Here is a 26,821-nt window from a genome sequence, read left to right as displayed (position 1 = left end):
CAGCAAAGGGAGTCAATCGAATACCAGCGTAGACAGCAAGCCTCCAGAGTCAGGCGACAGCCATAAACATGCCTACTGTCCAGCTTTGGCATGCAGCCGGCTGCCGTTTCTGTAATTAACAGTTTAGGCGTTTAGCAGACACTTACAGTACAGTATAGGCCTATCTAGGGCAACTTTACGAAGTGCAAGATCAGAGTAGGACTTAATTTACTTACCAGGTAAACGTCAAACCTCACATCTGTCTAAATGTGACTCTTTTTTGATACAGAGACAGTTCACTGTTCAGGAAAGGAGAAGAACAGATTTCTTTTTTTTTTTAAATCCAAAATGAGTTAATAGCACAGGCAGACTCTTCACATACTAGAGCATGTCTGAAATAAATGTCAGAGCTGAAATCATGTAAATATGAAATTAAATGCCCAAACATGTTAATGTTAATGTAATGTTAGAGACCACCGAAGTGAACCTTTCAAGCCTGTTTTCTCAACTCGCTGTTTTCTGCAAGGCATTACTCTATAAGTCATATCTCCAAAACTGGTGGGTCAAACTGAACAACAATTTACAATTTACAATTTAGGCATTTAGCAGACGCTCTTAATCCAGAGCGACAACCAATAATTATGTCAATTTGAAGCTATGATTCCCCTGCTTTCACATGACATGAAAAAATTCAATGGCTTAGCCTCGGTCAGAAGCGGTCACAAATGCTGTCAAAATGCTATCTAAATAACATGCTTTGCATCTGGACAAGCAACCATACAGCATTAACTGTTTTGCTGCAAAGGAGCTGCGACTACTGTAGTTGCACTGGCGCCGTTTGGCCTTATACTCGTTGTGTCCTCATGGCATCGGGCGCAAACAAATGAGCCAGCTCCACACAACGTAGGTGTGAAGGCTGTGTAGCGGCCCAAAGCAGCCAGTGGGGCAGTGGCAGTGGTTCCCCTGGGGTCCTTAGAGGGAGTTCCAGGGGGTCCCCAGCTAAGTGATAGTTTGGAACCAAATGGACCCTTGGGTCTGTAACCAATTGGTCCATTTGGTTCCATTTGTACACTCTCAGAGTTAAATTAACATTGATTTTACAATATAAATTGGGGTCTCAGAGATAGAAATGCCATTAAATGCATTAGTCCCTAGACTAATGCATGTCAAACTGGGGGTCCTTGAATTTAAACGGGTTGAGAATCTCTGCTAGAGCCGTAAAAATCTTCTCTTATGGAGGGGGACATATATTTTCTAATGGGGGTCCGCGGGCTAATTGGTGTCAATTTTGGGGTACTTGACATGAAAAAGTTTGGCAACCACTGCTCTAGGGGGGCACACGTTAGTCCGACATCCCCTTAGGCCGACTATTGTACGTGGCCGGTTAACCCGCGGCTTCCGTGTGCGGCTAGGGTTAAGCCGGTATACTTGAACAAGTAACCAACATGCATGTACATCTGCATGTACTGCATAGTATAAATCTATTAGGATAGAATAAGTAGTAAGAGGAAAATATAATGCTATAGGTGTGAGGTGGAGTCTGCAAACTGCAATAGGACTCAGGAGAGATCATCATGCACACTTTAAAAAGATGTCTGTGGTGCTGCATGGAGTCTGGGACTAAATCCCAGTTTGAATGAAACTGCATACAGTACATCAGGACATGACCTGACGAAGGTCCTTGTTTGACTGAAACATTGATAAATGAAACGGAGGAATGCGTGTGCGGGAGTAGGCAGTTTTTGTTTAAGGGTTTTCGGACTGAGGCAGAAATTGTGAATTGAGCTCTGCGGTAGCATTTCATCAAAAGGGTGACATTTTTACAGAGATCGCTTGTATTTCACGTAAACTGGCGACGCCGTCATTTAATTTGTCCCCTTACGGGAGAAAAAGACAGTCTGCCTCACCTAATTTCTCTACGAATAAATTGACTGAGGGGGAGAGCTCGGAGGCAAGGAAGCTAACAGAAGGAAGAGACACCGCTGACGCCATGGCACGCGCCATGACACTTTCATGGACGCTTTCTTGGGAGGAAAATCTCACACAGCAAGTTCAATGAATACATGGCAGTGAATGGAGGTGTAGGGTGGACCAGCTCATGAACAAACATTATTTATGAACAATTGAGACCTTTATCATATACAGTAATCGGTTCAGGAATATAAAAGAAGACATATCACAGGTTGTTTTCTAGTCACTTGCTTTTCAATGTCATTATATTGAGCATCTAAACAGCGGTAGGTATCGTTTCTGTCTCGTAGGTATCGCGAGATTTGGCTGACAGACAGGAAGCGTCTCGCCGATACTTACGTGGTACGTTCAGAAAGGTACTTTAGATACCTCTATAAAATTACACAGTGTAAACATCGAAAAAGCAACACAGCAGACATGTGTCTTCTGTTATTTTCCAGAAGCGATTACTTTACAAAAGGTCTCAGTCATTCAGAAATAGTGTTTGTTCATGAGCTGGTCACTGGGCTCTCACTGACTCCAATGCATTCCACCAAACTTCCAGGTGTAGTTTGGCTCCCATAATGGTGCGACGAATCTGCTGTCTGGAATTGCATGATAGTGAAAAAGACGTCGGTGACTTTACCTCTTTTCCATATACCTTGCCGGGAAGTTATTCTGTGTGCAAATATAGAGCCTATTGGAGCGTTGTCCAGGGTAGACATTGTGTTAGTTAAGTGTGCAGGTAAGGGTGGATAATACTGGACATAGTAGGGAGTGCATGACATTGCATACAACAAAACCTTTGCCAAGTCTCAGGGTGAGTTCTAGAAGCAGTGATAAGCCAACAAAACCATGCATGCACAAAGATATGCTGTGGGAATTCAGGATGTCTGCTATTGTTTTTTCACTCATTCTGATATGATGTGTACAGCCTGAAGGCTGTGACAGACTGAAAGCGTCAGACTCGCGCAAATGTAAGACAAATCCCGTTGTTTGCAATGTCTGCCCTGGGCCACACCGGAGGCAATCAATTGGACTCGTCACAACCTGTTGATGCATCTCTCAGTCAGGGCTCAGTTCTATTTTGGAACATTGACACGTGATGGCACGATGAGTTGGAGGAAACTTGGAGCAATGCAGAAAGTTAACTCGTGATCCGCCGGTAGGCAATTTTTTTTGCCAAGGGCTGATTTGCGTCTGGCTTATCAGCCAGGCTACGCTATAGCCCCTCCAATGCATGGCTTTTAAAATGACGTCACATGGCAGCCAAGTCCATGGAGTTTTAATGTTTATTTAGAGCACTTCTAACAAAAATCGCTTGCCAGCCAAGTCTATAGACCTTTAATTTGTTGTTTGTTTAGGGGACTAAAGGATGACGTGAGACATAAATATGGTCACCTTGTGACTGTTTCGTTTTATACAATTGCATTAATCATGTCTGGTAACGTATATACACCGTAGTGGCAGTGAATCTGCAATCGTGTGGCAGCCACAGTGGGCGCCTCTCAATTCACACGCGTGCGACTTTTATTTATTTTTCTCTTGACGCGTGTCACTGGTGCTTTTACTGTGTGCTTTACGGCCCGTAATTTATGCAACAACGTTGCGCTTCAAAATGATGAATCTGGCTTTCAGACAAGTGACGCCTCTAAACGAGAAGCATCTGCAGGCGGCGGTGCACCGCAGAGAGCCGGGGCTGACACCAGACATTAAAGTGTAACACGTCTCACTATCCTTTCTGTTTAATAATTTACTGAATTCACACAGTATTTATAGATTGCAGGTTCATGCAGGTTCACAATGCTAATGAGTTTCGATCATAAACGGATGCTAATGAGATTCGATGCACTTATGAATTCCTGGCAAACAGACAGACCGTCGAGGTTCAGGTCCCAATAATATAATATATACTGTATAATATAGGGAATGGGACATCAACAGGAAATTTCGCTGAGGCAAAGCTAGTTTCACAATTTCTCTTGCAGTCACATCCCGTGGCCTACACACTCTTGTGGTGGAGTTACAGATTATGAGAAAGTTATCACATGCCAATCATGTCATGCCATATACACACTATAGCATGGACTCCAATTTAAGGCACTTACCCTGTGGAGTTTCCAATTCCATGTCCGTTCCCTACTGTAGGTTTATACTGTAAACAGTATAAACCCGAAAGAAGCCTTGAAGTGAGGCAGGGGGGATTAAAGGAAACAGGGAGGGGTGGGAGCAACACGCACAGACACACGCACGCACGCACACACACACACACACACACACACACACAGCACCATAGCCATTGTATTCGCTAAATCAGTTGCTCTCATCCTCTTGTAGTCTAAGTATGAATGTTAGTTTTTCCATAGCATACAGTTCCTCAATAATGTCCATCCATTGATCTTTCGTTGGTGGGTCCTGCTGGCACCAGCGTCGTGTCACGCCAACAACCTTTGACGCTTACAGCCATTGATTTAAATCCTCGACCATAAACTACTCTCATTATCTTTCGCAGATAACTACTTAGGACAGTGGTTCACAAACCTTTTAACTTCAAGGACCCCCATAACTCTGAGAGTGAAACAGAATTACAGACCTGTAAGGCTTCATACACACATAAAGAACAACTGTTCTGTGCTCTGCCTGTGTTTGATGGCCGCCTCAATGCTTTTCCAATGGAAGTCACATGTGTTTTGGTAATGTCAAAGACGCATACAAATCTGTACCCCTCCCGAGGCCCCCCCGGGGGCCTCCGGTCATAACTGTGTGCACCTTTTCCCTGTTTACCGCACTGCTCTAAAATGTGGTAAAATGCAGAGCATTAACCCATTCTGAACGGGCACCCATTTTGGTGTCGGCATCATGTTATGCTTTAGCTATTTAAAAATAGCAGATCTACAAGCTCATATCGCGCCACCGAGTGGCGCGATACGAGCTTGTAGGTCTGCTATTTCTGAAAAATCGAAGAGCGACTGACATTTCTAGAATCCGATCTCAGGTCAGAATGGGTTAATCAGACCAGTGGGTGTCCAGTGGAAACCTCGTATGAATCTGATCTCAGTTCAGAATGGGTTAAGAAGTGGAATGATAACAACGCTTGTGAGGCCCTCCGGGGCCTCCTTGAGGACATGTTCTCTGAGGCCTCTGCCGACATCAATGAACTGACGGATGTTGTTACTAGCTGCTCTTTGTACTGTGAGAATATTGTTATTCCTGAGAAAACTATCAATATTTTGAGGGGCTTAGCCCTCCTATGCCCAGCTTTCCGGTTTAGCGTGAACACAAACATTGGCTTGTGATTGGCTGATCACCCCATAGCGATGATTTTGATTGGCTGAGCGAAGCAAAGTACATATTGAAGCTAAAAGTGAGGGCAGAAAAGTGAAGACGGAAAAGTGCGGACGCAAATTGTGATTGGCCAGAATGAGATGATGTATGATGATGTAAGATGATAAGAGCGCCCCTCACCTCACACGGGTGTGATTTTCATATTTTACTTTTACTCAATTTATAATTTCTTCTATAATTACCTGTTCTTACAGGTAATTAGTCCAATAAATGCGAAGTGATTTAAAATGTCAGTCACAGCATGGACTTTATTCCATGGGAAGGAAGAAGAGGAAGGAAAAATCCTTGCCTTGTACCGTATATTATTGAGTTGACTCCAAACCCATTTTGGGCGGGAACCCCTTTTGGTGTTAGCATTACGTTATGCTTTAGCTATTGAAAAATAGCAGATCTACAAGCTCGTAGGTACGAGCTTGTAGGTCTGCTATTTTTGAAAATTCGAAGAACGACTGACATAGAAACATAGCTTTTTCAGAAAACTGTCAGGATGTAGAAGACATTTATAGAATCTGATCTCAGGTCAGAATGGGTTAAGCTTTTTTTTCTGTCGAAGTTCTTCTTACCGGATTCTACAATCCTGCCAACAACGCCAGTCATTGACAATGAAATAAGGGATCATGTTACACCACTTGTGGAAATAACTAAGTACATTTACCTAAGTACTGTAACTAAATTTTGAGGTATTTGTTGTACTTTACTTGAGCATTTCCAATTTCCAATACTTTTACTTCTACTCCACTACATCTCAGAGGCAAATATTGTACTTTGAAAATAGACGATCTACAAGCTCACAATGCGTCGTGATCGGACGCATTGTGAGCTTGTACATCTGCTATTTTCAAAAGATTTATATACATTTTAATATGTTTGAAAACTTGTGAAACGGGACATTCTGCATAATGAGTATTCCATCCATCTTCAACTGCTTATCCGTAGTCGAGTCGCAGGGGCAACAGCTCCACCAGAGTGCTCCAGACTTCCATCTCCAGAGCAACATTAACCCATGTGTTTCCTCCAACTGCGCCTTGGTCTGCCCTGGGGTCTCCTCCCAGCGGGACATGCCTCGAGGACCTCCCTTTGGAGACGTCCGAGAGGCATCCAGATGCCCAAACCACCTAAGCTGGCTCCCTTCCAGGCGAAGAAGCAGCGAGTCTCTCTCGTGTGACTGAACTTCTCACCCTATCTCTAAGGGAGATGATAGACAGAGAGCTTTGCCTCCTGGCTCAACTCTCTTTTCGTATTGACAACAGTATTGACTGGATATTGTTTTTTCCTGACTTGATCTGCATGTCCATTCTGCACGAAGTTTGTCCAACTCTCTTGTCTTATCTGACAGTTTCTGTAAGAAATTATGTAATTATTCTAAGTAATTCTATTCTACATTGCAGTATTGATACTTTTATCTACCGGTACTGTAAGTAAAACTTGTACTCACAAGTTTTTTCCACCACTGCTTTACACTGTCATCAGAGAAGGCTGTAAAAAACTAAACAATAACCATCATACAGAGAAACCAGACAATCGAAGGATGAAATATTCCACAATAATACAATAACAGTCTCCAGTGACACCCACCACCACAAGAATTCCTTCCCATGTACACATACAGTGTTGACATAGCCTAGCCCAGCGGATGGTTCCCAAACTTTTTAGCTTGAGACGCAAAAGAAAACTATGATCATGGGCGGAACTTGGGGGGGTGCAGGGGGGGCACTGCACCCCCCTGGCAAAAAAAAAGAAAATATTTTTCTTTTTTTTCCCTTTTTTTTTTAAACTTAACTTCTGGCTTCTGACTGTAGTTTGTAATCATCTCTCTTATCATGATATGATGACTCGCTGTACGGCTGTAGTGCATGTGTGTATGTGTGTGAGCTGCTGTACTACCTAAATAACTCATTTTTAGGGGTTAGGGCATTGTAAAAACGCTAAAATAATAAAATATATATAATATTTGCATGCACGCTCCGCCTATGACTATGATGTCTCCCCGGGACCCAAACTAGTGAAAATGGCTGATCTACAAGCTCTCAACACGTTGCGATGCCACGTGTTGTGAGCTTGTGAATCCGATATTTTCACTAAAAGTGTTTTATTCCATCTAATAATGGATTTCCATGTTTTAATGGAATTCGTTATATATGTTTGTAATCTTTTGAAATAAAAACAATGAAAAACAAAATGTATCGAAAACCAAAAATAAAGGGGTATTTACTCGAGTCGCGACTTGCGACCCATAAAAATTGCTCCCGACCCACTGAAAAAATACTTAAATAAATATACTAGTATCAATACTGCAATGTAGAAATACTAATAGAAAAAGTCTAGAATTCAAAATGCACTTTAATAAAAGTACAAACGTTTTGGAATCTAAATGTACTTATTATGCAGAATGTCCCATTTCAACTTTTCAACCTTTGAAAATAGCAGATCTACAAGCTCACAATGGAGGAAATGTATACAGGGTTGAAGTGGTACATACATTGTGGTGTCTCGTTGGTTAATTACCGCCGAACAAGCAAGCGCCGCTCTGGAGAGAGAGGGATGCAGAGAGCCACCGTGGGACGGCACACTCTGGGGCGGGTGATTGACGGCAAGTACGTCCCCTGCCATCAACTCAGACAACTCAGCGCACCTGCGCTCATCAGCACACCTGAGCACAGCAGTATGAAAGGGAGAACTCTGCCTCACTAACAGATCCACTCTCCAGAGACGAGGCGAGGCTGTGGGCAAGGAAGTTGGGTCGTAAGCAAGACATCCACTATTTCAAATACCATGATGAAATCGCTGACAAGCGCACTCTCTCTGTATCTCCCCGCAGGCATTATACCGGACACGTGCTCTTTGGCCACCAAGCGCGTGCACTAGACCGGCTTATATGAAGTGACTATTCGGCTCATGGAAATGGGAGGAAAACAACCAGAGTACACGGATATGGAAAAGGAGTAGAAATACTCGCCCCAGTACAAAGCGTACAGCGAAGGAGTACAACTAACTCGAGTACAGGCTGAGTAGAAATACATTTATTGACATTTATCCACGTGTTTGAGTTGACCCGTTGATATCTGACCTGTGGGAAGGAAAACCTACTCTAAGAACTACACTAGGCCTAAAGCTAAACCTGTACCTACCTCATATACTCACCTCTGGAATCCCTTGCAGGAATACTTACCCGAATCCTCTGTGAAAGTAATTCAAGCTTACCTGTGACGTCCTCCCTAGGCCTCACTCACACCTTTCGATCTAGCATACAACATTGATGCATGCTAGATGTAAGCAAGATGTAAGTGTCATGGCCGCCCCAATGCATTTCCAATGGAAGTCACATGGTTTGAATTGATACAACATTTTGTACTACAAGCTGTTGTATGGCTTTCGGCTGTGTTTCGCCTGCCCCCCTCCCCCTCATACAACACAAATGTTGCGTCAAACCATGTGACTCCCATTGGAAATGCATTGGGGCAAGATGTACAGTTGTACACCCTTTGTATACAACAAGCATACATCAGTCTGTTGCGAAGGTGTGGGTGAGGCCTTATCCCCCTGCAAATGAACTTTATGTTGAACTCTCAACCTTTGACAGCATTCCTCTGAAAGAAAGAGAGAAAATGTATTTCCTGGTTTGAGTTATGTTCAATGACTGCCTCAGTGAATAGGCAACCCTGACTTTTGCTCCTGAGTTGTGTATCTGTCGCCACAATATGTTTTGTTGTAATAATATACAAAGTAACGACTGTATAGTAACTACAGTTTTCAAATAAATATTGTGGAGTAAAAGTACAATATTTGGAACTGAGATGTAGTGGAGTAGAAGTTTTGGAAATTGGAAGTACAAATACCACAAAATTGTACTCAAGTACAGTAGTTAAGTAAATGTACTAGCCTCACAGAGACCCTGACTTCGGCGATGAGGACAAAGTCACCAACTCACCCGTTAGTCACTTCGCCTCTAGTCTGTTTACATTTGTTACATTTGGTAAAATAGGCCCCTCCCACTAACTCCGGTACGCTCTTAACCCATTTAGACCTGAAGACGTTTCTGCAAATGTCTTCTAAATCCTGACAGTTTTCTGAAAAGCCTATGTTTCTATGTCAGTCGTTCTTAAGATTTTTCATGTCAAGGACCCCAAAGATATATGTAATTGGCCGCCGACCCCCATCTGAAAATATGTTGTTCCAGGGACCCCCCATGAAGCAAAGATTGAGTTAAAAACTATCGCTCTGACAGAATATATATTCAAAGATTTGCAACACATTTTCACGATTTTTCTAAAATAGCAGACCTAAAAGCTCGTAGCGCGGCACTTGGTGCCGCGCTATGAGCTTGTAGATCTGCCATTTTTCAATAGCTAAAGTATAACATAATTCTTAAAACACCAAAAGGGGTTCCCGCGCGTCACTACACCATTGTTTCTCAAAGTTGGGGTCTCAGCTGGTCCTTAGAAGGGTAGAAACTAAAATCAGCCAGAGAATGTATCATTCATATACTGTACAGTACTATGCTGCGTGAATAAACATACAATTTGATAGCATACAGTAGATCACCCAGGTTTTATTGTTTTTCAATCCCCACACGTGTGCGTGCGTGCGTGCTGCAAGTGTTGCAAAATGTAAAAATGTAGAACATGAATATTTTAACGGTAATATCGTATATCGTATCGATATCGCAATATTTGGCATAAATACATAGATATGAATTTTCTACTTACAGCCCTACTTGTAATCCAGAGCCTGTAGAGTATAGACAGAGTTACGACAACTCCGTTCACTTCATGGGGCCAGTCCTCTTCTACATAGACTTGTATTGGCGAACAGGGACACCGGAAGTTTACGGAATGTATTGGAGTCGATAGGGCTCGCGCGAGTACATGAACCACGTGACCGTGTTGTTTTCTGCCCCCTCAATGTCGCAACTCTGTCTATACTCTATGGCTCTGTTGTAATCCAAACATACACGCGTGTGGGTATAGGGATAGGGTGGCCTGGCTGGGTGTATGACTTGACTACCGCGGCCTGAATGATTCAGCCCTGCAGCCCTGGTGTGAGATATGATCTGGACAACAGATGTCAATATGAAGTTGAGGATAACGTTGACCAGTTCTGTGTCTTAGTCATACTTCTCTCCTTTCGTAAGCTTTTTTGTCATCAGACGGACAGCTTGGTCATATACTTCTCTCTTTGTTGACGTTTTGTTAACTCATCCTCCTGCCGTTAACCCAGTGGTGGAAAGTAACTAAGTACATTTACTCAAATACTGTACTTAAGTACAATTTTGAGGTATTTGTACTTTACTTGACTGTATTCCAATTTCCAATAAATTTACATCTACTCCACTACATCACAGAAACAACATTTGTACTTTTACTCCACTACAATTATTTGAAAACTTTAGTTACTAGTTACTTTGGAGATTTACATTTTGATTAGAAAAACATACATTACTGTAACCACTTCAACCCTACAGTATATACATTTCGACCATTTGCAAAAATCTAACACGCACAGCCTTCTTTTTTTGTAAATGAATGGGCCTACTTCGTCACACGAAATGGCAAAACTACAAGCTCACACATTGTGACGTGTAAATCGTCTATTTTTGTTACATTTTGTTTTACCTTTTTTATTTATTTATGAAATGGGGGGGGGGGGGGTGACACACAGTAAAGGCCGTTGGGATCGGGAGTCGAACCCACGGCACACTAACCTGACGCTGCCAGATCCAAGAAGCTTGCTACACAAATTTGTTTCACAGCTTATTGGGATCTGGGATCGCGGAAGCAAATTCGATGACGGGGCTGTTCCTTTTTTTCAAGATACTTGGTAGATGATTGGATGGGACCGTCTGTCTATCACCGTGTGGGCGTGCAAACACAACCAATCATATTGACGTGTCTATATAGCTTCACATCCGGTTTCGCCCATGTCCCGCCCTTAGCTCACGCTGATTGGTCCGGTACGGAACGGATTTTTGTCAGCTCAACTGTCTGAGAGATCCCAGATGAATGCTGTGTTGGGATACATGGTTACCCAATACCGCCCTCATCTGGCAGCGTCAGGTTAACGGCACACTGCCAGACTGGATTACCTGCCAAGGTGCCTGGACAGCTACAGTACGCCAGCCGCCCCGGGCTGGTAAATTGAATCTTGCCCATCGGGTCAAAATTTGTGTCAGATCTTTGTGTCCATGGTGAGACATGACCTTTGACACGAGCTAAATGTCTCAATAGAAGAGCAGGGAGACAACAACCCCAAAAGTTATCATACTCAGATTGGATTGTACACAAATGTATTCATTTAAAAAAAGGTGACAGTGCCGCTTTAAGTCTGTCTGTATGGGTTTTTTATAAATACCGAAAACAACAAGTTTGTTACTTTTTTCACCTCGTTTCTGAAAAGTAACTGTTTTTGTATAGCTATAGTTTCCCAACCAACCACGACAAAATTAAACAGAGTGTGGGAATCAGGGTCAAGCCACTAGTGTGGAGCAGAAAACAACAGCACACAATAGCTCGCTGCTATCCCCAAGGTTCCTCATACACAATTAAAATTGCCTATTGTACTTTTCTAATGCTCGCTAACAGTGGGAGGAGCGCTGCGGTACAGCCCTACAGTACATCAAGGCTCTTTTTGCCTCATTTTTATTCTGCCCTGTGGGGACAGACAGAGAGGTACAGGAAAAAAAGGGGGAAGTAAGCAAAACAATGGACTGTGACCCAGAAACATCATCACGGCTCTGTCAATTTGACACAAAGCCAATAACATAAAGTAGGTCTATCTGTTGTGTATACTATACTAGTGTATACGGAGGAGAAGAGCTTTCAGAAGAAAATGCTCAACAAAAGACTATTCTTTCTATATAAGGCAGCTTATACTAGGAGACTTGGGAGTGTCAAACGGTTGGAAATGTTCCAGTTACAGTTCAGCTGTGATGGAGTGTGTTCGCTCACCTTCTCAATAACTGTATGCTATGGCAATTCTACTGCCCATGGGGGGCAAAAACTGCTGGACAGGGTCGAATGCACGACTTCAAAAAATAATTGGCTGTGCGTGTACACCCCAGCACTTCTGAATTACACTGCACGATTCGCCTCTAGGGGGATTTTTTTTATCTTAAAGGAGTCCCTCAACACATCCGGGGCCAAAAACCCCCCATCCAATTATCTCCCTTCAGGTGAGTGACTCGGCAGTATTTAAACCAGTAGAGCTAACCGTCACAATGGCACTTTGCCTGAAGCAAACCACTTTGTAAAATGCTTTACTGGTTGTATAAACTTGGATACTGTAAACTCCTAACTTAGATGCACTTTAACTGGACATTTTATGGGCATGTGGCCATTTGGTATGGTTGCATTAATTGAAAAAGTGCAATGATAATTCATAATTGTAACAGTAGCCTATGTTTTTGTTAGGGATGTTCCGATCCGATCCCGATACCACAATTTCTGTGTTAGCCGATACCGAATAGGCTACTGATACCAGATAATAATATTTATAATAATACTACAATAGAAATAAATATCTTATTTTTTATTTTTTTTTTATTTTTTTTAAGATATTTTTTTGCGGCTTACGCCTTTTATTGATTTTTGAAGGGACAGACAGTAGGCTGACAGGAAACGGGAGAGAGATGGGGGGATGACATGCAGTAAAGGCCGTGTCGGGTCCGGGAGTCGAACCCGCGGCACACTGCGACTGGATTACCAGTCCGGTGCCCAGACCGTTACGCTACGGCCTGGGCCATAAATATCTTATTTTGAAGTCCACCGACCGGGAATATAGCTATCTATATATCTAATGTTGTGTTTATAGCAGACTCCTCACTCAAAGAGTCAAATGTGCACTTGCAGTTTGGGGCAACTCAAACGCAAACTTCACATGCCCCAACATTTTATTTAACTGCCATAGTGTCAACCCTTTACCCCTGTGTCGGATCAGTGGTTAGGCTGGCATATTCGCCGATACCGATATGACCCGACCAATACTTTATTGGCCTCCTTTTTCCCCAAACCTTTTGCCAAACATTCACGTATTATATGACATGCGCAGAATATGACGCGTGTTTAATTGCGTTTACTGTTATTATGAAACAAACCCTGAATCTATATCATAGACTGTAAAAAATATGGACAAAGCGTTCCCCGGGTCTAACATGAACGTAAAATGAAGCCTGTAATAATATGCTAATTCCTGATGTAAGTCGCCATCTTTGGTACCAGCTGGCTATTGGCTGGCTCCGTTTTGTATACCAGCTGGTCATTGGCTGCCCAGACAACGAGGCGGGACTTCCCCCCTTCTTCTCCGTTGGTTTTTATTTTGACTCGAGTGGGTGGGGAATCCCGATCATAGACTGTAACGGTAGCCACGCCCCTCAGAACATACGCAACTTTATGGTCATTTTTTTAATTAATGGGACCATAATTTTCCAAAAAGAATATTATGACATTAGAAATGAGACTTTAAACTAGTGACTGGAAGAAGAAAGTATTCATGACCATGTTTATTAAGGTAATACAGTCTAGGTGAAGTTGGGCCAAAATACATGGGCCTCTATGGAGCTATGGGGCTTTTTGGGTCCAGTCCAGCGCCACAACAGGCCATTATATGAACTACCGATTTCAAATGAGGCTTCACGAAATATCTGGCTGACTGCCCCCCTGATCTATATATAAAATCTATCAGCAGGAGCTAGTGTAGCAGAGTAGCCCGGCCAGAAGCCTAAAGCCGGCCCAACCGCACCAATGCAACAGTTTTTAGGTCAACCACACCAAATTCAATTCAATTCCTTGCAACTGCTATAGAGGGTATGCGCGTGATATCATCATCAAACCCGGAAGTTATGCAGGAATGCCTACTGAGTGGCAAAACAACTACTTTCTGACCTTGACAACCCATACATCCAAACAGAAAAGTCCTCTCTGATTACATTAAACAACGTTAAACAATGTTAAACTCACTTTGCATGTTGCTTTGCCACTCGATTTGCCACTCGATGTGCCATTCACTTTAAGCATGCGCATACCCTCTATTGCGGGGATAATGGTTGCAAGTAGTTGCATCATGTGAATCATAGGTGCAGTTTTATTGACAATATTCCATTTTGACTGACCGGTAGATGTTTTGGGTTGGTTTCCCACGCAGGTCAAGTGACTCGGGTTCAAGGTGGTTACAGTGGCATCGTCTGCATGCAGGTGCTGTGACAAGAAAAGAACATAACACTACACTGTGTCAACCACCTTTCTGTCGTGCCATTTAAATGATGCTTCACTCTGTTGTTGCCACGACACGTCAAGGTCTTTCACAACGTTTTGGAGTTTCCTCATTTGGCATTTCCTGATTTGATAACGTCTCTTTCTACTTCCTGAAACACATCCTGAGCACAATGGAAACATTAGATGACAGTGTGACGGGGGGGCAGAGAGAGAGAGAGACAGAGAGAGAGAGAGAGAGAGAGGTGATGGTAATTGGAGAAGACTCTCAAGGTCAGTTGCATCACATTTTCTTGAGTCAGCAGCTGTGTGAAGTCCTGACAGGCAATAACTCGTATGTCTACGTACAGTTTGTATGACAAAATGTGGGCCTTTGTTTGTTGATTCATTGTCAATGGTTTAGTTTAGTTTAGTTTATTTGATCATCCTTCAGTTTCAAACACAATATTCAAAGACAATGAATGCAAGCTGTTATGAAAACACAACAAAACCGAAAACATGAAGATGATCAAAAGGAGTAGGCAGAAGCTAAAAGCTTATAAATGCCTATCCTACTTACAACAGAACATGAATCGTAATACTCATTACATTAACGAGAATTCCACCCTACACCAAACACCAACCCCCCCCCCCCCCCCAGTGTCACCGTAGAGATAGCATTACATAACCGTTAGATTACACATTATAATTGTTATTATCCCTATTCACGTTACCCTCATTGCCAATGATCATTATCATTTATGTTGTTGCTGAGTAATGTAATTTGGTTCACACATTTCTTTATGTTACCATAAATACAATAATATTAGTTAATTAATTATTAATAATGACAGCACTAATTACTTATTTAAAAACCTGTACAAAAAGTATCAGTTGATCATACAATAACGTCAACATCCACCATATACATAATTTCCCTATAGTATGCTGTATTTGGCCAAAAGGATTCGCTTGAGCAATTTTGAAAAATTTTAAAAGTCACTACTGTGTTTGACTTCCTCTGGTAGGGCATTCCAGATCTTAACCCCTCGGACAGAGATACACATACTCTTCCGAGTGGTCTTGGCACTGGGTTGTTGGAAATGTAAGTCTCCTCTTAACTCATACCCCCCTTCCCTATCCTTGAAGTATGACAAGATAGTTTTAGGAATTAGTCTATTTCTTACTTTATAAATAATAAGAGCTGTTTTATGTTCAACTAAATCAATAAACTTCAATGTATTTGACCTTAAAAATAGTTCATTAGTATGATCGTAATACCCTACCTTATGCACTAATCTTATGGCTCTCTTTTGTATGATGACAAGTGGCTGGAGGTTTCCTTTGTAATTATTTCCCCAGACCTCCACACAATAGGATAGATATGGTAATATTAGCGTATTGTATAATGTGAGTAGTGACTTATAGTTTATTAAATACCTTGCTTAGCCTAGAACACCAACACTTCTTGCTATTTTGGACCGGATATACTTTATATGGGGTTTCCAAGTGAATTTGTGGTCAATTATTACTCCTAAAAAGGTGTTCTCATAAACTCTTTCCAATTTTACATTATTAATCTTTAATTCAACTAATGTGTTAGAATGTATTTTTTTATTTCCAAAGATCATGAATTTAGTTTTTTTCAGATTGAGTGATAATTTATTAGTGACTGTCAAACCACATTTTCAGTTTCTCTAGTTCTGCAGAGACAACCTCAAATAGTTGTTGGAGGTTCTCCCCAGCACAAAAGTTGTTGGTGTCGTCGGCAAAAACAACATACTGCAGAATGCTTGAAACTTTGCATATGTCATTAATATATAATATAAATAGTTTAGGACCTAAAATAGAGCCCTGCGGTACCCCACAGGTGATGGGTGAGCTGCTTGACTTATAATGGCATTTTATTTGCGTATAAACACCGATTTGACCGTCTACATAAATTCTCCGTTCATTGTCAATGGCATTTAATGTTTGTGTTGCCACACAAAGCCGATTTGTTCAGACACATATGACGTAAATTCTCCTTTCATTGTCAATGGCAAATGTGACACGAGTTGAGGACAAAACGCTGTAAAGGAGGGGCTAGCATATACAGTACCAACTGCTGCTATACAGAGGACTCTATTCTCCCCCACTCTTTCTCTCTCTGTCTTGGCCCCAACCTTTGTTTATTTTAGAGACCCACACAAAGCTCAGACAGTAAGGGCTCCATTTTCGTCACCGCTAAACCCATTATCCCTAAACTTCTTTGCCTTTTTTTTACTATTTTGAAAAACATTTTTGAATAGTTCAATAGTTCCAATCTACATTGACACGTTGTGAGCTTGTAGACTGGCCATTTTAACTATTCAAAAATGTTTTGCAAAATAGTAAAAAAAAGGCAAAGAAGTTTAGGGATAAGGGGTTTAGCGGTGACGAAAATGGAGCCCTAAGACTACAACTCGGGGCCAGTGTAGATATGTTTGAGAATTATAACCGAGACAATGAATCATATTGTTTCCTGTCAAGCTTTCTCTTCCGTCATGCAGGGACCCCTTCTTTGAGAGGCAGGCAGGCCATCAGATTGAAGCCTTACTTCATTACACTCAGTGCAGACAGGCCAGTCAGTCAATATTGGATTTGAACATGAAACAAACAGTCATTCAGCTGTGTAGCCAGGCACTAGCTGCCCTGCTGTCCACAGTAGACTGGCATTATTGGTTCATGTCATATACACTGTATACTGTAGGTACAGATGTATACATTTTTCATACTGCACAATTGTACATGTACCAAGTCTTTTAATGTGTATGACCTCAAGGTGTGTGACCTATCTCACAAAAAAAGCCTTAATTGTCATCTGGAAATGTTTTAGAATGAACTGTTCCTTATTCATTTTCTTTTGTGTCAGACAAAGCAATGTCATTAACAGAGAACTATCTATAGTCAAATTTGATCTGTAGCTTACTACTTACCACTCTGTTATGGATGAAGGTGTGAATTCTCCCCTTTGTAGTTGAACATGAAAGAGAGATTAAATTCTATATCATTTGTGTTTATTTGCTCATCTGCTCTTTTCTTCAGATTGAACAGGCCAAAGCATAGATTCAAACGAAGGACAGCGGTGTTCAGAATATTGGAAAAACTGCCATATCACGGAAGGATCGAGGAAGGGATCAGCCTTAACCCATTAAGACCTACCTGTATAAAGATCCCGATTCTACAAATGTCTTCTAAATCCAAAGGTATGTTGCTATGTAAGTGTGCTCAAACCATTTCATGCAAAAGACCTCCAAAATTATATATATTTGACCACCGACCCCCATCTCAAAATATTTTGTATCAGTGACCCCAGAAGCAAAGATTCTAGTTAATGTATGTTCGCATTTAAAAAATATATTTAATGATTTAATGTTAACGATAAAAGAAAATAGCTGATCTACACCGCCCTCATAGCACGCCTTCTATGAGCTTGTATATCTGCTATTTTTTTGACTAGCCAAAGTACAAAATAATGGTTATAGTGGTTAAAATCTAAAATGAGTGACACACATGAATTCCCGGTTTTAATGGCTTAATGCATTATTTCTTATTTATGTCTTATGTTACACTGTCCTCGCACTAAAAGGTGTCTGATAGAGTTAGGGCATCTGTTAAAAAGCCTGTTTAGAATGTGGTTTAACATAATTATAATGATAATGGATTACACTTACAGTACTGTAGCGCTTTATCTTCATACCCAAAGCACTTCACAGACAGTGAAGAGGAGAAAGCTCACCTCAACCTGCAGGGTGTATACAGTAAACAACCGCATGGGTGAAGCACGCCACCCAGAACACTCACCACACGTCACAGAGTGAGACACAACCGCATGGGTGAAGCACGCCACCCAGAACACTCACCACACATCACAGAGTGAGACACAACCGCATGGGTGAAGCACGCCACCCAGAACACTCACCACACGTCCATCACAGAGTGAGACACAACCGCACCCAGAACACTCACCACACGTCCATCACAGAGTGAGACAGTACAGCAGTGGTTCTAAAACATGTGTGTGCCAAGGACCACCAAATTGATATATTTGGCGGCAGACCCCTATTCTGAAAATGTTTCGTTCCAGGCAGAGTAATCTATTAAGAGAGTGGTGACGTGCTTTGATCTCGCCGCAAAGCGGGTGCCTATGGGCTCTAGTTCCAAACATTGCTCCTATGGCTGGAACTATTCCATTGAGATAGAATGAGCACTTCCGCATTCCATCGTTACAATGTGAGTCAACGGGAGTGTCATTACTCTCTTACTAGATTACTCTGGTTCCAGGTACCCTCCAGAAGTGAAGATTGGTATTTTTAAAAATCTAAATTATTCGACATCTGCAGATAGCAGATAATACAAGCTCGCACTCAAGCGTGTATGTTTTAAACTTTAAACTGTAATTCATTCATTCACTAATTTTGCTGCATGGGACTCCAGGGGTAGCCTGGCTAATAAGCCAGACCGAATCAGCCGTTGGAAGAAAGAAAATTGCCTGCCGTGATCTGAGTCTGGCTTATTAGCCAGGCTACTCCAGGGGGTCCCCCCCCCCCCCCAGACCCCCACTTTGAGAACCAGGATGTGAGAGTTCACAAGAGGGAGTGCGTTTGACAGATAGATGAAACGGGATCATCCTGTTCCTTCCTATACAATAAAGGCCCTGATACCGTGGCATTTACTTTGTAATGCCGTCGGGATGACAAAATGTCATCCTGTACCAGCCACTTTGTCACGGTCACACCACAACAAGGCTCAATGACGCTTCCTATAGCCTACACAAAGAGACAAGAGAGCTGTGATGATGAAAGCTGTAAATCAGGGTCGCCGTCAGTGATGTACAAAAACATCCTCTGTGAGTGTAAAGATGGTGTAATGTGTATATACTCTGGGTAAATTTACATTCCAGAATGTGACTGTGAAATGTTCGGAAATGGCCGTTCAACTGTGAGATTGATTATGTTTGAATGAATAATGTACACAATTCAAACATGAAGACATGACAAATTAGTTTTTGTACTTTCACCCTGTACTTTCACCCTGGCGATATTTCAAAAATGTCCAAAAGTCTTTGTCTTTTTAGTCATACTGTACAACAAAGCATAATGTACTGTTTTGATTGATTGAAATATTTATTAACAGTACATTTTAAGCACAGGGCCTGACCTGGTGAGAGCAGAAGTGGACCTGGTGAGACGTAGGAGGGGCCCGGACAGGTGTCAACCCACAGAGCCTAGTCCTTCCATGTGCCAGAATGGTACCTCCCAGTCCCGGCAGAGTAGTTCAGGAGGAACGGATTGTGTGGCCCTGGTTTTTCCCTAATGGGACTTATCGAGGGTAGCTACTGGGACGTAAGTCAGGACTTGATCACTCCCGGCTGGGTCACCTGAGTGAGGGGTATGATGTTGCGAGACCCGAAACCCTGATGACCTTGGGATACATCACTGAGGATACGTCCCAGGTGCATCCATTTATGTATGTATTTTGTTATAGTTCTTCTATTTATAGTGACTCATAGGAATAGACTAAGTGACAACCAGGAATAGTCTGGTGACCACCGGAGAGACGGGTGGGAGCCGGAAATTAGACGGCACCCGGGAGCAGTATGGGTTAGCGCCCCAGCCTGTGTCTTCCGTGAGGAAGAAGCCCAACAAACCCACGGTGAGGCCTTTAGGAGGGCCATGCAAGCCTCAAGCGGAGCCTGCGGCACCACCAAGGGCAAGGTGGAGCCTGCGGAACCGTTGCGGCTTGAGAATCCACCATTCCTGAATAAAGTGCCTGGTGCTGGGAGTCTGGTGCAACGCACAGGGCCTGACCTGGTGAGAGCAGGAGTGGACCTGGTGAGACGTAGGAGGGGCCAGGACAGGTGTCAACCCACAGAGCCTAGTCCTTCCATGTGCCAGAATGGTACCCCCCAGTCCCGGCAGAGTAGTTCAGGAGGAACGGATTGTGTGGCCCTGGTTTTTCCCTAATGGGACTTATCGAGGGTAGCTACTGGGACGTAAGTCGGGACTTGATCACTCCCAGCTGGGTCACCTGAGTGAGGGTTATGATGTTGCGAGACCCGAAACCCCGATGACCTTGGGATACATCACTGAGGATACGTCCCAGGTGCATCCATTTATGTATGTATTTTGTTATAGCACAAACTCAATACAAAGACTGTTAACTGTGAGTGGACGACCCAATTAAGCATTACACTTGTTTACAACAGGGTCCACATTGTTCAATTCATCAAAACATTTAGAGACATACAAATAGACACTTCTATGTAATTAAAGAACAGAACAGGAATTCATCATATAGGAAGCAAAAAGGGAAAGGATACATATACAGTGAGGGGAAAAGGGGGGGGCGGTGGGGGGATTCAGATTTTACAGAGGCCAGTTTCGAATTGCAGCCATCCGTAGGTGCCCTTTGAGAGCGGTTTTGAAGGAGTCAAGGGATTCACATGTCTTAATGACTGTTGGTAGGGCGTTCCACATTTTGGTGGCATAGGAGCGAAAATAATTTAGTCCCTTGTTTGTGCCGAATCTGGGTTGTACCTAGTTTGTTGTACTCCCTCTGGTGTTGTGGGTGTGGACTTCGTTTACATTAAGGAAGTATTTAGACAGGTACATGGGTATCTTGGTGGTGTATCGAATCTTGTGGACCAGACCCATTGCAAGATGCTGTACTCTGTCGTCGACCCTAAGCCATCCCAGCCTGTCAAAGTGGGCAGGGGTGAGGTGGGTTCGGGGGGTGAGGCCAAGTAGGATCCTGACCAGTTTGTTTTGGGAGGTCTGGAGCCTTGTTTTAAGGGCATTTGAGGTGCTGTGGTACCAAGAGGTGGACGCATAGTCAAAGAAACCTTGTACGAGGGCTCCTGTTAAGGTCTTCAAGGTGTTTTTGCTGACCAGTGAGGAGATCCTGTAAAGGAATCTTGTTTTTGATTGACTTTTTTGATTACGTTGGTGGCCATTTTATCACCGGAAAGATTGGGCTCCAGGATGGAACCTAGGTAGGTAATTTCATCTTTTCGTGTGATAATATTGTCACCCACTCTAACCAAGAAGCCATCTGCCTTGCTGATACTATTTGATCCTGTGTAGGGCTAGTGGGCTCTAAAAGATGAGTGAAAGTGAAGTGAGAGTGGAATGAAGTTCAAAAATATAATCTCTCTCTCTGGTCTGTTGCTTTCCTCTTTTTCATGTTCCCCTTTTAAGTTGCTTATTCAGCAGTACCGTTTATCTTTAAACACAATCCAGAGACACACTGTTGCATTTTACTAATGAAGGTTCAAGAAAATATTTCACCACCGAGACGTATAGACTATTGATTATCAACATTTGTGACTCAGACTCTTCACATACTAGAGCGTGTAAATATAAAATAAATGCTTCAACATGTAGCTAGGTGTAATGTTAGAGACCACAGAAGTGAACCTTTCACTCGCCTGTTCAACTCGCTGTTTTCTGCACGACATTACTCTATAAGCCATATCTCCAAAACTGGTGGGTCAAACTGAACAACCAGTATGTCAATTTGAAGCTATCATTCCCTGCTTTCATTTGACACGAAAAAAATTGTATTGTACTATAACTATTGTGATAACCCTTTCACTGTTAATCTGACTCAAGGCCCACAGGCCCAGTAACAGATTGCATTGACAACTAGACAGTGAGACACTTTTGCAATATACTGTAACAAAAGTATAAAAGTCTTTAACCTCATTGTGTCCTTTTTGATGAAGGGAAGTGCAGTCCTTTCTTCATGGGAAAACACAAGCTTCCATTAATTTAAAACCATAAATCAAAGAAACACGAGAACCCAAAGATTCAGCTTCTTGATTAAGCTTATTGAACGCATTTAAGGTTATAAAATGGTTTGTACAAATAGAAGCGGATCATGTTTTATTAAAGTATGTGGGAGGGTGGTGTGTGTGTGTGTGTGTGTGTGTGTGTGGGGGGGGGGGGGGTCTATGTGGCTGCAGTACTGCACTGCGATCGATCAGACTTGAAAGCTTTTGTAAGATGAGTCCCTACGTCTTCGTCTGTGGATCAAGCATTAAATGAATTACAACTACAAATCACACATTCCTGCTAAGGGGGCGTACTGTTAGAGCTGATATGCTATACGCTGTGGATCAGTGGTTCAAAAACATTGTTCATGTCAAGGACATGAGCATGTATCTGAGCATGGACCTTGAAGAGATTTTGTGCCAGGGACACCAATGCAAGCAAGAGATTTGTGTTGTTAGAATATCTCAGAAATATTCAAAACGTTTCTCTGTCTTTTTTTCTTTCTTTTTTTTCTGTTTGGTTAAATTGATTTTGCTGCTACTCACTTTGCTGGGGGACCCCTGTAACCCCCTCAAGGACCCCCTGGCCACTGCTGTGGAGAGAGTGTGAAATTATGATTTGTTAAAGCTAAATTTATACATGTTGGGGATGGGGTTATAGGTCGAGGTTATAGGATGTCTTTAAATAGCGTTACAATCGTTGCATGACACATAGCGTAATTATAGGAATTCCCTTTCTTTGAACATAATGCGTGTTTCACTAGAGTTCACAAGGGCATGTCTGTGTCATATGAGCCCCCACCCCCAACGACTTTCAAGGCCGATTTGAAAAAATGTAGGGTGGCAATTCTTCCTTGGCTTAGTCGGAATGTACGTGTAAAGTTTCATGGCAAAAATTGATTTTGATCACATCTCCTGTAGAGATAGTGGTGCTATATAACAGGCCAAATGTGAGACATGTGTTTGTTTTTTACTTGGCCTCCAATGCGTTTGCGTGGACAGTTTCACGCTGATCCCGCCAGCCGGAGATTAGCTTCTCACCAACACGCACGCACGCGCACGCACGCACTGTGAAATGCTTGTTTGCCTGGTTCCAAAATGGCTAAAATTTTATATAATTTTTGGAATATCTTATCTAAATGACTCACCTCAAAATGTATTTAATTCAGTCAATTGAAACCTCAGGCGATGTAATTTGGACTCTCCATCATTTTAAATGGCTTTAAGACACTAATTGGGGGCCATTTTGGTTTGAAGCCAATCAAACATATTTCCGCAACTAGGATTTCTTAGAACTTCTAGTGTGATGTTCTGGTGAATTCATAGAAATTGTCTTTGATAAACATAATCTGTTGCAATTTCTTGCCGTGGTGGAATTATACGCAAAAATGTATTGCGTAATGCTATTTGCACAACACTGTCATGCAACAAAGTATATGACAGTGGTTCTCAAAGTGGGGTCCATGCAGGGACCCCCCATGCAGGAGTCCTTGAGGGGGTTAGGATTAGGGTTAGGTTAGGGAGCTAAATGATTGGTACTTGGTAGTGTACAACGAACCAAATGAACCCTTCTGGGTAATAAAACCCCTGATAATAAAATAAGGGCTTAAACTGTCTGAGTTTCTCCAACTGCCCCTCTAGCCTACAGTATATATATATATATACTGTAGGCTAGAGGGGCAGTTGGAACTCCCTTCTGCTTGAACCCTTCTGGGTCTGTGGCCTATAACGCATAAACAGGGGGTTGGAACTCCCTTCTGCTTGAACCCATCTGGGTCTGTGGCCTATAACGCATAAACAGGGGGTTGGAACTCCCTTCTGCTTGAACCCTTCTGGGTCTGTGGCCTATAACGCATAAACAGGGGGTTGGAACTCCCTTCAGCTTGAACCCATCTGGGTCTGTGGCCTATAACGCATAAACAGCGGGTCCTTGAAATGAAAAGGTTTGAGAATCACTGACATAGGAAATTAATTTATGAAAAACATAACAAGGATGACATACGGATGTCGGTTTGATGAACCCTGCGATTGGAAACAAACACAAGATTTTGGAGAGAATGAGTTGAGGGGGTCAGCCAAAATAAGGTGCCGGGGTCAGGGTTAATACATAATTCATATGACCTGCCCAGCCGTCTGAACTCTCGTGGGCCCCCGGCCCCTCCCTCAAAGCTCTGTTACCATGGCAACACGGGAGAACGTGGAAAATCGTCAACAAAGAGACCGTTGTCAGCGGAGTTCCTATATGTCAGATGTATTTTAAAAATGTATTTTTTCCCCAGAATTTACTGCTGTCAATCGCATGTTGTTGAGTGTTTCTGTAGAAACCTCGGGTTACTTCTTCCCCCGGCCAGCAATGATCAAATCTCACCAAGGACTTCCTCTTATGTGGCTCCCATTATACTTTCTTCCTCTCAGTTTTCCACTGTCCCTCGCTATAAAAAAATAAAAGCATGCGAGCAACAGGCAGTGGAATATAACTGTACTGTCCATAACCCCAACCCTATCTCTCTCACCAAGAGCTTGTTTATCAAACAACTCTGAAGTTGTCAGTTGTTGTCAGTTCTAATTAAGTCTAACCAACCATTCTGGTTAAAAATAGTTGAGGGGGTTCCGCAATCCCAACAATCTCCCCATGCAGCAAAATTTGTTAAATTATAGCATCACAATCACTTTAATCCGATTTATATCTTTGGCGATTCATAAAGAGACAATCTACAAGCTCACAAGGTTACGCACAACAAGGTCCGACACATTATTTGTATGCAGACCTACTATTTTTGAAACATTTGGGGAAATTTGTAATAGTCTTAAGAATGTTTATGGACGTCCCTTCCTTGCACAAAATCTTGTTGGGCTCCTTGACATAAATAGGGAAAACAGCCGATCCATGTATCACGTTGCGGTGTGATCTTGTAGATCTATCTTCTTTGGGTTTATTTTATTTTATTCTTCGATGATTGTTGCCTGTAATGACACGCCCGAAATAGGTGCTCCATGGTTTAAAAATAGAATATGCAGTGTAAGCATAATAGATGACTGTGTTTACTCACTGCTGAGCTGTGTAAGCATATAGATATTCTGTTTCATGATGCCATTTGCTCGTCCTCCTTTATCAAGATATACTGCAGGACCAAATATGATGTACAGTACAAGACGTCGCTACAGAACAGAATAACTGTCTGTTTGCTTGATCATCATATTCTCTATCTAATATTCACCTCCCATCTTGCTGACTGTTCTGTATCAGTTATGAGTAGGGTTGTCCCGATCGGATCGGGTGATCCGATCACATGCTTTTCAAAAGATCGGGGAGAAAAGATCTGATTTTTAATTGTCTAATGTAAATCTCAAAGAAAGATGTTTTCCTTCTAGTCCCAGTCAGAGATCATCAAACAAAGACTAGTCACACTCAGAGGCGTGAAAGACACTTATTATGAAAACATAGAAAATGCAACCCCCGCTATGCATGATGGGATAGGTCTCTGTAGTACTCTCTCTGAATGAGAGAGATACTCTTTAAGAGTTTTAACTTGACTTCAGTTCTATAAGCTGTAGAACTGTATTCACTCTAATTCATGGGTTTTCAACATGTGGTCCCTGCATGCAATTAGTAATGTAGGATTTGTTGATTTGTTTTAAATGTTCTTTCCACTAGTTGAGAAACCGTGAGCTGAATGACCTGGTGACCTTCAAGTTCAAGTTGGAGTTCAAGAAGTTCAACAGAAAAGGGGAGTTAGAATCTCCAGAAGGTCAACGGTTGAGAAACAGTGGGAGGTATACACGTGGGATGCATAGCAAGTGTTAACTTACAAAAGCACTAATCTTAGCCCATATCCCAACCCAACACAATAGTGGTCCAGGTTGATTCTAAGTCAGGGTGGTGGTCCCTCGTTCACAATTAGTTAAAAACTCCTGCTCTAAAAGGTAGGCTACTCATACATGTTTTAAGTAAAAGTATAAATTCTGCAATGTGGAAATACTCAAGTATTAGCAAAAAGTACTTCAAGTATCAGAAGTAGAAAGTACTCATTATGCAGAATGTCCCAGTTCACATTTTTCCAAAATGTATTAAAAAATCTTTTGAAAATAGCAGATCATAAGCTCACAATGCATTGCGTCGCGACACATTGTGAGCTTGTAGATGACCTTGTAGATATTTGCCTCTGAGATGTACTGGAGTAGAAGTACAGTAGAAGTAGTAGAATACCTCAAGTGCAGTACTTGAGTACATTTACTTTATCAGTTATGACTCACGCATCTACCGGTCCCATAATAATGACCTGTGCAAAGGTGTACCGGTATATATAATTTATATTCTGTGTCAGTGGCTGTCAAAGTGCCCCGAGGGGTCCTTCAGGGTGTTAAAATGTGTGAATAATATAGCATCAAAATCAGTTTATCCACTTTAACCATCTATACATAGGGTTAGCAGCATTAGGGTGAATCATTTTAACCACCCAAAATCTTATATCATGGGAGGAAAGGAAAGGAAAGGTACTATGTTTACCCAGGGTAACTGGACTAAGCTCAAGAACTTGTTTACAGCCAGGCCCTGCTCATAGAACATTTC

The 26,821-nt window shown here is 42.2% G+C and overlaps 1 protein-coding gene across 1 annotated transcript in view; it reads right to left on the bottom strand.

The window, feature by feature from the left end:
* entpd1 (ectonucleoside triphosphate diphosphohydrolase 1) overlaps window positions 1-14,500 on the bottom strand; it is a 61,456-nt gene extending 46,956 nt beyond the window's left edge. The window contains exon 1 of the mRNA XM_083788080.1: window positions 14,378-14,500. The gene's annotated coding sequence lies outside the window, so the exon portion shown is untranslated. The remainder of the gene's footprint in view (window positions 1-14,377) is intronic.
* Window positions 14,501-26,821: the final 12,321 nt, after the last annotated feature.

This window comes from Protomyctophum parallelum (assembly GCF_964188405.1).
Source record: "Protomyctophum parallelum genome assembly, chromosome: 17".
Taxonomy (NCBI): Eukaryota; Metazoa; Chordata; class Actinopteri; order Myctophiformes; family Myctophidae; genus Protomyctophum; species Protomyctophum parallelum.
Note: the sequence above shows the minus strand (reverse complement) of the source record. Positions and strands in the feature narration are given on the sequence as shown.